Raw genomic sequence first — 10,256 nt, forward strand, 5'->3', positions numbered from 1 at the left:
GACAGGCTGCCTTTCGGTGAAGAATTTAATTCTGTGTTTCTGCACCTTTTCTTCCCGTTCAGATAAGATCCTACCACTCACTCTACAAACTGAAAAAGGACCTTTTGCACACTAAAGGGAACTTAAACACGAAAGATGGAATTCCAGGGGTGGAGGAATCTTCCTGATGCGCCTCAAATCCCACCACTAACCAAGAAGGGTGTTTACACTTGAGCTGGCTGGGGGAGTGTATTCTCCACTTCAGTCACAAACCAGGAAGCAGACAGGAGAAGAGTTTATTGCAGGGCAGGTTGTGTTGGGTCTACTCTTGAGCCCTTATTCTGGCCTGAAATTCTGAGAGGGATAGAGTAGGGGAGAGGAGGGCAGAGCTCTGATCAGATTTTAATGGGCTAATTTTTTTTTTAAGAGGGCCCTGTGCCTTTAAGCTCTCCCTTCTCCCTCCAGCCCTCCCTCCTCCCCAAGCTGCCCCTCCCCAGCTTTCTGGAGGAGCGGAGAGTTGCGTCTTCTCCCTGCCCTGCCGAGCTGCTCACTGGCTGCTCTGGAGGCTGTGCTTTGCGGTCTCCATGGAAACCATTAGTTGCTAAGCAACTGGAGCATCATCTGTGCTGAGCTCTCGCATCTAATTATCCCATCACAGCGGCTGAGAAGGGTTTGGGGAGCTGAGAGGAGGGGGAGGCCAAGTACAGGAGCAAGAGGATAACTCTTTTAGCAGAGCACATTCATTGACGACGTGAAGTCATTTAAAGTCACAGCACCCTGTTTCTCTGGAGCATTTTCCAGATGGCTTGGAGTAAGGGAACCAGGACTTCAAGTGCCTGGAGTCTCTGTCTCACTCTTTCTAGGCTGTCTCCCCTTGGATGCTCAATTCTAAACTCCCTCAAGTTCCCTCCCCTGCCTCCTTCCTCCCCAACCCCCTATTTGAGTCAATAAACATTTATCAAGCACCAGGTATGTCCCTGGCACTGTGCTAGGCATCGGGAACATAAAGGCAAGACAAGGCTTTCTGCCCTCAAGGAGCCCCTAATCTCTCTATTCTGCCTAGACCAGAAGATCAGCTCCTAGAACAGACCTAGTCTTTCTGAACTATGCTACCTTTTTTTTTTTTGATGGTAAAGTTTTGCAAATAAAAGAGCTGGGATCAGAACCCAGGTCTGTCTGACTCCGCTGATGGTTCTCCTTCCACAGTGCCACTCTTTGCCTCCAGCCAATTGGAAAACATACCCACTTAGCTCCATGGGCATGTCAACCCCTGATGGGGACCAGGGTCTTCCTGTTGGTGAGTCACTTTGAGCCTCAGTTTTCTCACCTATAAAATGGGAAGACTCGTTACTTCCTTACTCAGAAGATCTAGAAAGATATGACAGCTGTAAAGAAGCTTTAAAATAAAGGTGCAGAAGGAACTCAGGAAATCATTGTTATAATCTGTAGAGGCTGAATGGGGGGAACCTAGGGACTTGGGCAGAGGTCACCAAATGTTGGTCTGATGGGAGATGGCAGAACCTCTATCCTTGACATCTGAGGCTTAAAAAACACTGTGAGAATCAGAACAATCCAGTCTTTCAGGATTGGAAGAGACCTGGATGCTCCTTTTTTTTTTTTTTTTTAATGTAGCCTGTGATACAACCAAAAGGAGCCCTAGTGGTGCCGTGGTTAAAGCAGTCAGCTGCTAACCAAAATGGTGATTTGAAACCACCAGCCGCTCCATAAAGATTACATGCAGCCTTGGAAACCCTTTGGGGCAGTTCTCCTCTGTCCTATACAGTGGCTAGGAGTCAGAACCGACAGAACGGCAATGGGTTTGGTTTGGTTTGATATGGTACAACAACTCATCCCAGATCTTCCAGCTATATGACCTTGGCCAAGTTACCTACTTAACTGCTCTGAGCTGCAGTTTCCTCTTCTGTAGAAAGGGTATAAAATCTGTCTCACAGGGATATTGTGACTATCACTCAAGTTAATTTATTTAAGAGTGCCTGGCACAGTATTAATTTAAGTAATTCCTCTTACTCACTCCTTTTTATTAACCCTTATTGCAGATGAAGACTAGAGGCTCAGAGGGAATACATGACTTTCCCAAGGTCACGGAGCTAGTAGGGAACAAGGTAGGCTAGAAGTTAGCATTTCTTTTTCCAGCTGTGTCATTGATGCAAAGGGAGAGGTTTGGACAGGGAAAGGCAGTCCAAGGGGGAGAAGTGACTGAGCTGTGGGCCAGCTGTGCCTTGTACGCGGAGTGTCGCACAGGGGCACCAGGCAGGCACACAGGAACCGCCTATGCACTCATTTATTCACTCAGTAAACATTCCTGGAGTAACTTCTTTGTGGTGGGTACCATGCCAGGTGATGAGGTACAGAGATGATAATTCCTACTCTCTAGCTGCTTAATTAAAAAAAAAATGAATCGGAGTTAACCTGGTAAAAGGAGTGGGGGGGAGCAGTCCAAAAAAGAGGGAACAGCATATGAAAAGACTCAGAGATGTGAATTATCCTGGTAACTTCTGAGAGCTAGGAGCCCTGATGGTGCTGTAGTCAAGGGCTGGGCTGGTAACTGAAAGGTCAGCGGTTCGAACCCACCAGCCACTCCACGGGAGAAAGATGTGGCAGTCTGCTTCTGTAAAGATTACACACAACCTTGGAAACCCTATAGGGCAGTTCTGCTCTGTGCTGTAGGGTCCCTATGAGTCAGACTTGGCTCGAAGGCAATGGGTTTTTCTGAGAACTGCAAATGGTGCATCTTAGCCAGAAGGAAGCATTCAAAGATGGGTGTGGTAAGAACTGTAATCAGCTGGGTCCTCAGTGTCCCCTGCTAAAGAGCTTGGTTTTTACTCTGAAGACAACAGAAAGCCTTGGAGGAGTTTCAATTTTGCACATATCATTCTGGCAACAGTGTCGTGAATAGATTGGCAGCAGGTAAGACAAGGAGGCAGGGAGACTGGGTGAAAAGCAGAATGATCCAGGAAAAGACTGAACACTAAATATTGGAATAGTGGGTAGATTGCACAGATGTTAGGGAACAGAGATTGACTAGAATCAGTGGCAGATTGTAGAACAAGTTTAAGGAAGGAAGAATCAAAAATTATTTACAGATTTGTGACTTGAAGTAGAAGAGACTTTGAGAGAAGGAGAGAAGGAAGTTAACTGTGGATCTGTTAAGTTTGAGGTGTTGTGGAAGCCAACCTCCAAGTTGGCCTTCAATAATCCCTGTTTCCTCGTATTTGTGTCCCTGTATAGTCCCCTCCCATATTGTGTCAAGGCTGGTCTGTGAGGTCAATAGAATACAGCAGATAAAGATGGTATGTCACTTCCAAGGCTAAGTCATAAAAGGCATTGCACCTTTCTCCTTACCTTCTCTTGGATTTCTCACTCTGGAGGACACAGGAGCATCTCTATGGGGGAGGCCCATGTGGCAAGGGACTAAGTCCTCTAGCCAATATCCAGGGAGGATCTGACACCTCCCTGCCATAGCTATATGAATGAGCAAACTCAGAAGCAGATCTTTCAGCCCCAGTCAAGCCTCAGATGACTGCAGCTCAGGTTGACATCTTGACTGTAACCTCATGAGGGATCCTGAGCAAGAACCACCCAGTGAAGCATCTCCATGATTCCTGACTTTCAGAATAAATGGTTGCTTTTATAAGCCATAAGTTTTGAAGGAATTTTTTATGCAGTAGATAACTAATACAGCTATCTTGAGAAGTTCAGGTGAAAATGTCCAGGGGATAATTAAGTATATGAATCTAGAACACAGAGGAGAGGTGTGGGATAAAGAGAGAGAAGGTGAGCAATGGCTAAAGCCACAAATGTGGAAGATAGTCCTTGAAGAGACTAGTAAAAGGCAAAGGGAAGGTGGTCAAGGACAGGGCACAGCATTTAAAGGGCAGTTTTTTTTGGTTTGGAGGAAGAGGAGCTGATGAAGCAGGAATGAGAATTAGGAGGAAAACCAGGAGAGAGTGGATGGAGAGTTTCAAGAAGGAAGTGTCAAATGGTATGGAGGTCTGGAGCAAAGTAAGGGCTGAAAAGTGTGCATTGTGGGCTTAGCATCTTGGAGGTTACACATATCCTTGGTGAGAGCAGCTTTCTGTAGGTGAGGAAGGCAGAAGCCAGACTGTAAGCATCCAGAGGTAACTGGGAGGTGAGAAAGTAGACTTAGAGCTGTGTAGGCAGCTCTTTGAAGAAGCTTGACTATCGTTATGGATTGAATTGTGTCCCCCCAAAATACGTGTTGTAATTCCTAACCTCTATGCCAATGGAGGAGCCCTGATGATGTAGTGGTTAAGAGCTCGGCTGCCAACTAAATGGTTGGCAGTTCAAATCCACCAGTTGCTCCTTGATAACTCTATGGGGCAATTCTACCCTGTCCTATAGGGTAACTGTGTGTTAGGATCAACTGACTCAACGACAACAGGTTTGGTTTTTTGGAAACCCTGGTGGCATAGTGGTTAAGAGCTATGGCTGGTAATCAAACGGTCAGCTGTTTGAATCCACTAGGCGCTCTTTGGAAACCCTATGGGGCAGTTCTACTCTGTCCTTTAGGATCACTACGAGTACAAATCAACTCAATGGCAACTGGCTTATGCCTGTGGAGCCCTGGTGGTGCAGCTGATTAAGTGTTTGTCTGTTAACAAAAGGGCTGACAGTTCAAATCTGCCAGCTGCTCCTTGGAAACCCTATAGGGCAGTTCTACTTTGTCCGATAGGGTTGCTGTGAGTGTGGGAATCACTATGAGTGGGAATCTATGTGATGGCAGTGGGTTTGCGGTTTTTTTTTTTTTTTTGGTTTATGCTTGTGGTTATAATCCCATTTGGAGTCTTTGTTATGTTAATGAGTCAGGATTAGTGTAGGGTGTGCCTTGAGTCAACCTCTTTTGAGATATAGAAGAGATTAAAGAAGCAATGGGGGAAGATTGATGCCAAGCCACATGAAGATCACCCAGGAGCAGAATCTCAGAAAAGACAAGGGCCTTCTTGTCTCCCAGTGCTGACAGAGAAAGAAAGCCTTCCCCTGGAGCTGGCACCCTGAACTTGGACTTCTAGTCTCCTAAACTGTGAGAAAATAAATTCTATTTGTTAAAGCCATCCACTGGTGGTATTTCTGTTATAGCAGCATTAGATAACTAAGACAGCTATGAGGTGGAGGAGACAGTGAGCTAACTGGAGGGGAGTTTGGGGTATAGGAAAGGCTCATCTGTTTCATTTTTAAAGTTAAAGATACAGGAGAGAGCACTGTGTAACTGATGGAGAAGCTTCTGGAAGAGGGAGAAGATGGGGTTCAGGTCAGAGGTGGAGGCATTGGCCTTTGACCTTAGGTGTGACACTTTCCATCAGAGAGAAGAATGGGGGTAATGATACAGAGAAATGCTATACTTTTTGGAGATTTGAGGTGGGGAAGGCAGGGAGATGGAAGAAATGAGTTAAGGGAGCCTCTGCTTTCTCTCAGAAGTAGGAAACAGTGAAGACAAGGGTTTGGGGACTATAGAGGGGTAAGAGTTGGAAATAGCTGTTGTGGGAAGGGGGAGCCAGCTGAAAAGAGCCCTGAGGAAGGCTGTGCTTGGTGGTGACGGTCCCGCTGAGCTTGGGGACCATTGGTCTTTCAAGGGCACTGACATTGACATTTGTGGAGTTGTTCAAATTGCCCAGCAGCTTGAGTGTAGAATTGATCAAATTGTCAAGTTGTATTGACTCAAGGTTGGCGTTTTCAAGGCATGAAAAGTTGAGGGTGTTGGCAAGAGTGAAGGGATGGATAATAAGATCTAGGCTGTTATGGAAAGGGGTGGAAGATGTGAGGGAAAGGAGCACTGAGGGATGGGAGTGTCAGTGAGGTCAAAGAATAAGGAAGGTGTGAGAGAAGTGGAACAGCAGGGAGGGACAGGGAGTAGTGGCCACCCAGCTAGCTACCAAGGAGAGGAAGCCAAGCTGGCACTGCAGTTGAGGGGATCAAAATATTGTGAGGCCAGGGCAGGAACTGAAGACTCATTTGCTTCCAGAGGCCAGGCAGATAAAAAAAAAAAAAAAAGTAGTAAAATGGGGTGGGTGGAACTGAGGCCAACTGTAGAGAGCATAGCAGCATGAGCTCTGCTTAAAAGGGCCACCCCCATGCAGTTCTGCAAGTTGCCTTGTGGAAAGGGGAACCTAATATAGCTACACCTCCTGATTTTTTTTCAAGAGAAGCCAGAAATCCAAATTTTGAGCAAAATGTCCTTATTTTCAAATTTTTAACTAATATACATTATAAAAATGCACTTTGTGAGTCAAACAATATGTATCTTCAAGGCTGCCTTTACCAGTGGTCCCCCAGGTTGTGCCACTTGGGACAGGGTATTGGAGGGGGAGTAGGAATTTTTGCTAGATGAGCAAGGAGGAAGGGTGTTGGGAGCTGAGGGGAGAGTGGCTGGAGGGTTCCAGAAGCAGCATGGGATTCAGCGTAGCCAGAGGGCAGAGCTTTGGGAAGGTGGAAATGCAACAGATGCCTGGGTAGAGTAAGGATGGAGAGTAAGGATAAGGACCCCTGGTGGTGCCGTGGTTAAGTGCTTGGCTGCTCACTGAAAGGTTGGCCATTCAAACCTACCAGCCATTCTGTGGGAGAAAGATGTGGCAGCCTGCTTCCGTAAAGATTACGAAACCCTATGAGGCAGTTCTACTCTGTTCTGTAGGGTCACTATGAGTCAGAATTGACTCCATGGCAATGGGCAATGGGTGGGAGTAAGGGTGGAGAAGGTGAGGGAGCAGCTTCCCTGGAAAAGCCTGGCCTACCTCGTTTTCTGCAGACAGGAGGAGCCTCTGACAGCGTTTAAGCAGGGAAGTGACATAATTAGGTTTGACTTAGAAAGATTATTCTGAGAGTAGGTGAAAGCTTGACTGTGGGGCAATACAGCTTCTCCTCAGGCCTGAAAGAGAGCTAATACATGCAAGAAATAATGGTGGCCCTAGTCAACATTAATTATTTAATAAATGTTTATTCAATGCCTTCGTGCCAGTAAACTGTGCTAAGTGTTGGATATTCTTAGGTGACTAAGACATTGCTCTCACTGAAATTCTGGTCTAGTGGGAGATATTAAAAAAATTGGCTTCTACACTGCATCAGGACTTTTGTAGAGGTAATAATGATGTTATTAGTTGCTTATGGTGACCCCACATACAACAGAATGAAACGAAGCTCAGAGCCATTTCATGAAAACAAAGCCCTGCACCATCGTCATGATCACTGGTATGCTTGAGTCCATTGTGCAGCCATTGTGTGTTTTGAATGCCTTTCAACTAGGGGGCTCATTTTGTCATATCTCACAATATTCTGTTGTGATCCATAGGGTTTTCATTGGCTAATATTCAGAAATAGACCACTAGGCCTTTCTTTGTAGCCGGTCTTAGTCTGGAAGCTCCACTGAAACCCGTTCACCATGAATGACCCTGATGATATTTGAAATACTGGTGGCATCGCTTCCAGAGTCATAGAGACACATAAGCCACCACAGTACAACACACTGACAGACCAGAGGTGGGAAAGAACAATAATGGCTATTACAACATCCCAGGCACCGTGCTAAGCCCTTTACATATATTTTCTTGCTTAATCCTCATAACGAGCCCTGGTGGCACGTGGTTCAGAGCTGTGGCTGCTAACCAAAAGGTTAGCAGTTCAAATCCACCAGCTGCTCCTTGGAAATTGTATGGGGGGCAGTTCTACTCTGTCCTATAGGGTCACTCTAAGTCAGAATCCATTCAACAGCAATGGGTTTGGTTTGTTTTTTTTTTTTAGAATTCTCATAACACCTTATGTGGGGTGGGTATTGTTGGCATCCTCATTTTATTAATGAGGAAACTAAGGCACATACAAGTTAAATAACTTGCCCAAGAGACTCTGCACTGAAGGAGCAACTTAAATGGATTGCCCCCCTGTGTAGTCCAGAAGGGCTTCCTGGAGGAAGTGGTGAAGAAACTGAAACCTGAAAGTTGAGCAGGAGGTAGTGGAGTAGGGGGTGGGGAGGAGGTAGAAAGGGGGTGTTCTGTTCTGGGCTGAGAGAAAGCCAAAGGCCCTAAGATTAGAGAACTAGCCCTTTGGAAGTTTAGAGTGGAATATGGGGAAGTCCCTGGAGAAGTAGCTGGGGCCAGATGTAAATTCCTGTAAGGAATGTAAATTCCTGTAAGGAATGTAAATTCCTGTAAGGAATTTTTATTTTTATCCTTGAAGCGTTTTAAACTGGAGAGTATCATGATCAAATTTGCATCTTATAAAGATGACTTTTGCTGCAGTGTGGATAGAGGCTGTGTGGGGTAGAACGCTGACAGATGTTTTAGAGGCTGTGGAGACAAGATTTGAGGCAAAAGATGACGACAGGAAGAGGAGATAAGGGGGTACCATCGACAGACCTGGTGGTGGTTTGGGAGCCCTGGTGGCACAGTAGGTAAGCATTCCACTCGCTTGGCTGCTAACCAAAATGTCAGTGGTTTGAACCCACCAGCTGCTCTGTGGGAGAAAGATGTAGCAGTCTGCTTCTGTAAAGCTTACATCCTTGGAAACCCTCGTAGAGGAACAAGGTTCCCTAAAGGAAAAAGAAAGGAACCAGGATGGAATGGTGCCCCAGGTACTTGAAGGAACTCACTTGTATGCTCCTCAAGCCTGGAGACCAACTGACTGGAGTGCAGATGGGTGTGTTTGTGTGTGAATGAGAGGGACTGGGCTGGGGAAGAGGAGCCTGAAGGACTAATTGGCTGGGTGGAGTTGGGTCTAGACCTCAGTGAAGGCTAAGAGACAAGACAGCCTGGGGAGGGCAGGTTCTAAGAAGAATGGAAAAGAGTCTTCTCCCCAACACCTCTCACCGCCCCCCCCCCCCCACAACATACATACAGTTCCTTAGTCTCCTTTGGCTCCTGCTGGGCCCCTTCTGAGTTTCTGTTGGAACCTATGATGTATATAGGGAAGGAGGGTCAGGAGGGGTTTCCTGGGAGACTGGTGGGCTCGGAGGAGGATGTGTGAACTGCAGTAAAAGAAGTGAGCTGGGCCTGGATGAGCCTACTGTCCAGCTCTGTGGAGGCAGGAACTCTGTTCTCTATAGGGCTGTGGAGCAGGGCCCTGGTCTCTCACCCCTGGGAGAGCCTGAACCTGGGATCCCCAGCCTAGGGACCAAAGGACTCAATAAAATTATGACCTTTAGCCCCTCTTGGCGTCCAATTCTCCACCCCCCCCCCCCCCCCGGCCCCGAACTTCCAGGTTAGGATGTTGCTCAAACCAGTTTCCAGAGAGAAGAGGGAGATGTTTCCAGGTAGCTGCCAGGAGAAACAGCAGGGTAATCTTTTCAGATCCCATTCCATTCTCCTGGTGGGGAGGGGTGGTCTTGATACAGCTGTCCAGGCCACAGCCCTGACCTCTGCCCCCTCCTACCTCCCCAGGCCCCGTTTGATATGCATGGCTGGTATCAGTGCCCTTTACAAAACTGTTATTTGTTTAAAGGCTCCAGGGAGGGAGACAGAGGGAGGCTGCTCCCTCCTCCTCTTTCCTTCCTCCAGCTACTTCCACTTGCAGGGACCTGCAGCCAAACATCAGCCCTCAGCCCGAGTCATTCTCACCCACTAGCTCTGAGACCTGCAAATGTGAGTGCTGATGCTCCCCAGCTCCTCATGTGGCCCCAGTGCTGGAAGCGGCTCCTCAGCTGTACAGGAAATGGCCCAGCCTCTGAGCCTCCCACCCCCATCGTCTCAACCTCAGCCCTTTCTCCCCACCCCCAGCCCTGAGCTCAGAACACCCTAAACCTGCTGCCCTCCAGTTGATTTTGACTCATAGCGACCCTGTAGGACAGAGTAGAACTGCTCCATAGGGTTTCCAAGGAGCAAGGAGCGGCTGGTAGATTTGAACTGCTGACCTTTTTGGTTAGCAGCTGAGTGCTTAACCACTGTGCAACCAACTAGTCTAGAGTCTTGCTGACTGTGGCATGTTTGCCTCCAGCCACCCCAACTCTCTTTATCCCCCAAAATGGAGTAAAAGCCTCAAACTAGTCGATCCCCTGAGCAGCTCAGATCCTGCCCTAAGCACCCCCTTCCCCGCCCCAGCACAGGAAAAGTCTGGGAATGGGAGGCAGGCTCTTTGAAGGCACTAGAAGGAGAAGGGGCTTTGGAGCAGATGGGCCAGGGCTACAACTCAGCTGTCTGCTGCTTTCCAGCTTGTGACCTGGAGAAAATTACTTCCCTGATCTCAGTTTCGTGTCTGTAAAGTGGAAGTTATAATATCTACCTCAGGAGCCCCTGGGTGGAGCAAACAATTAAGCGTTG

The sequence above is a fragment of the Loxodonta africana genome, chromosome 15, assembly GCF_030014295.1.
Source record: "Loxodonta africana isolate mLoxAfr1 chromosome 15, mLoxAfr1.hap2, whole genome shotgun sequence".
Classification (NCBI taxonomy): Eukaryota; Metazoa; Chordata; class Mammalia; order Proboscidea; family Elephantidae; genus Loxodonta; species Loxodonta africana.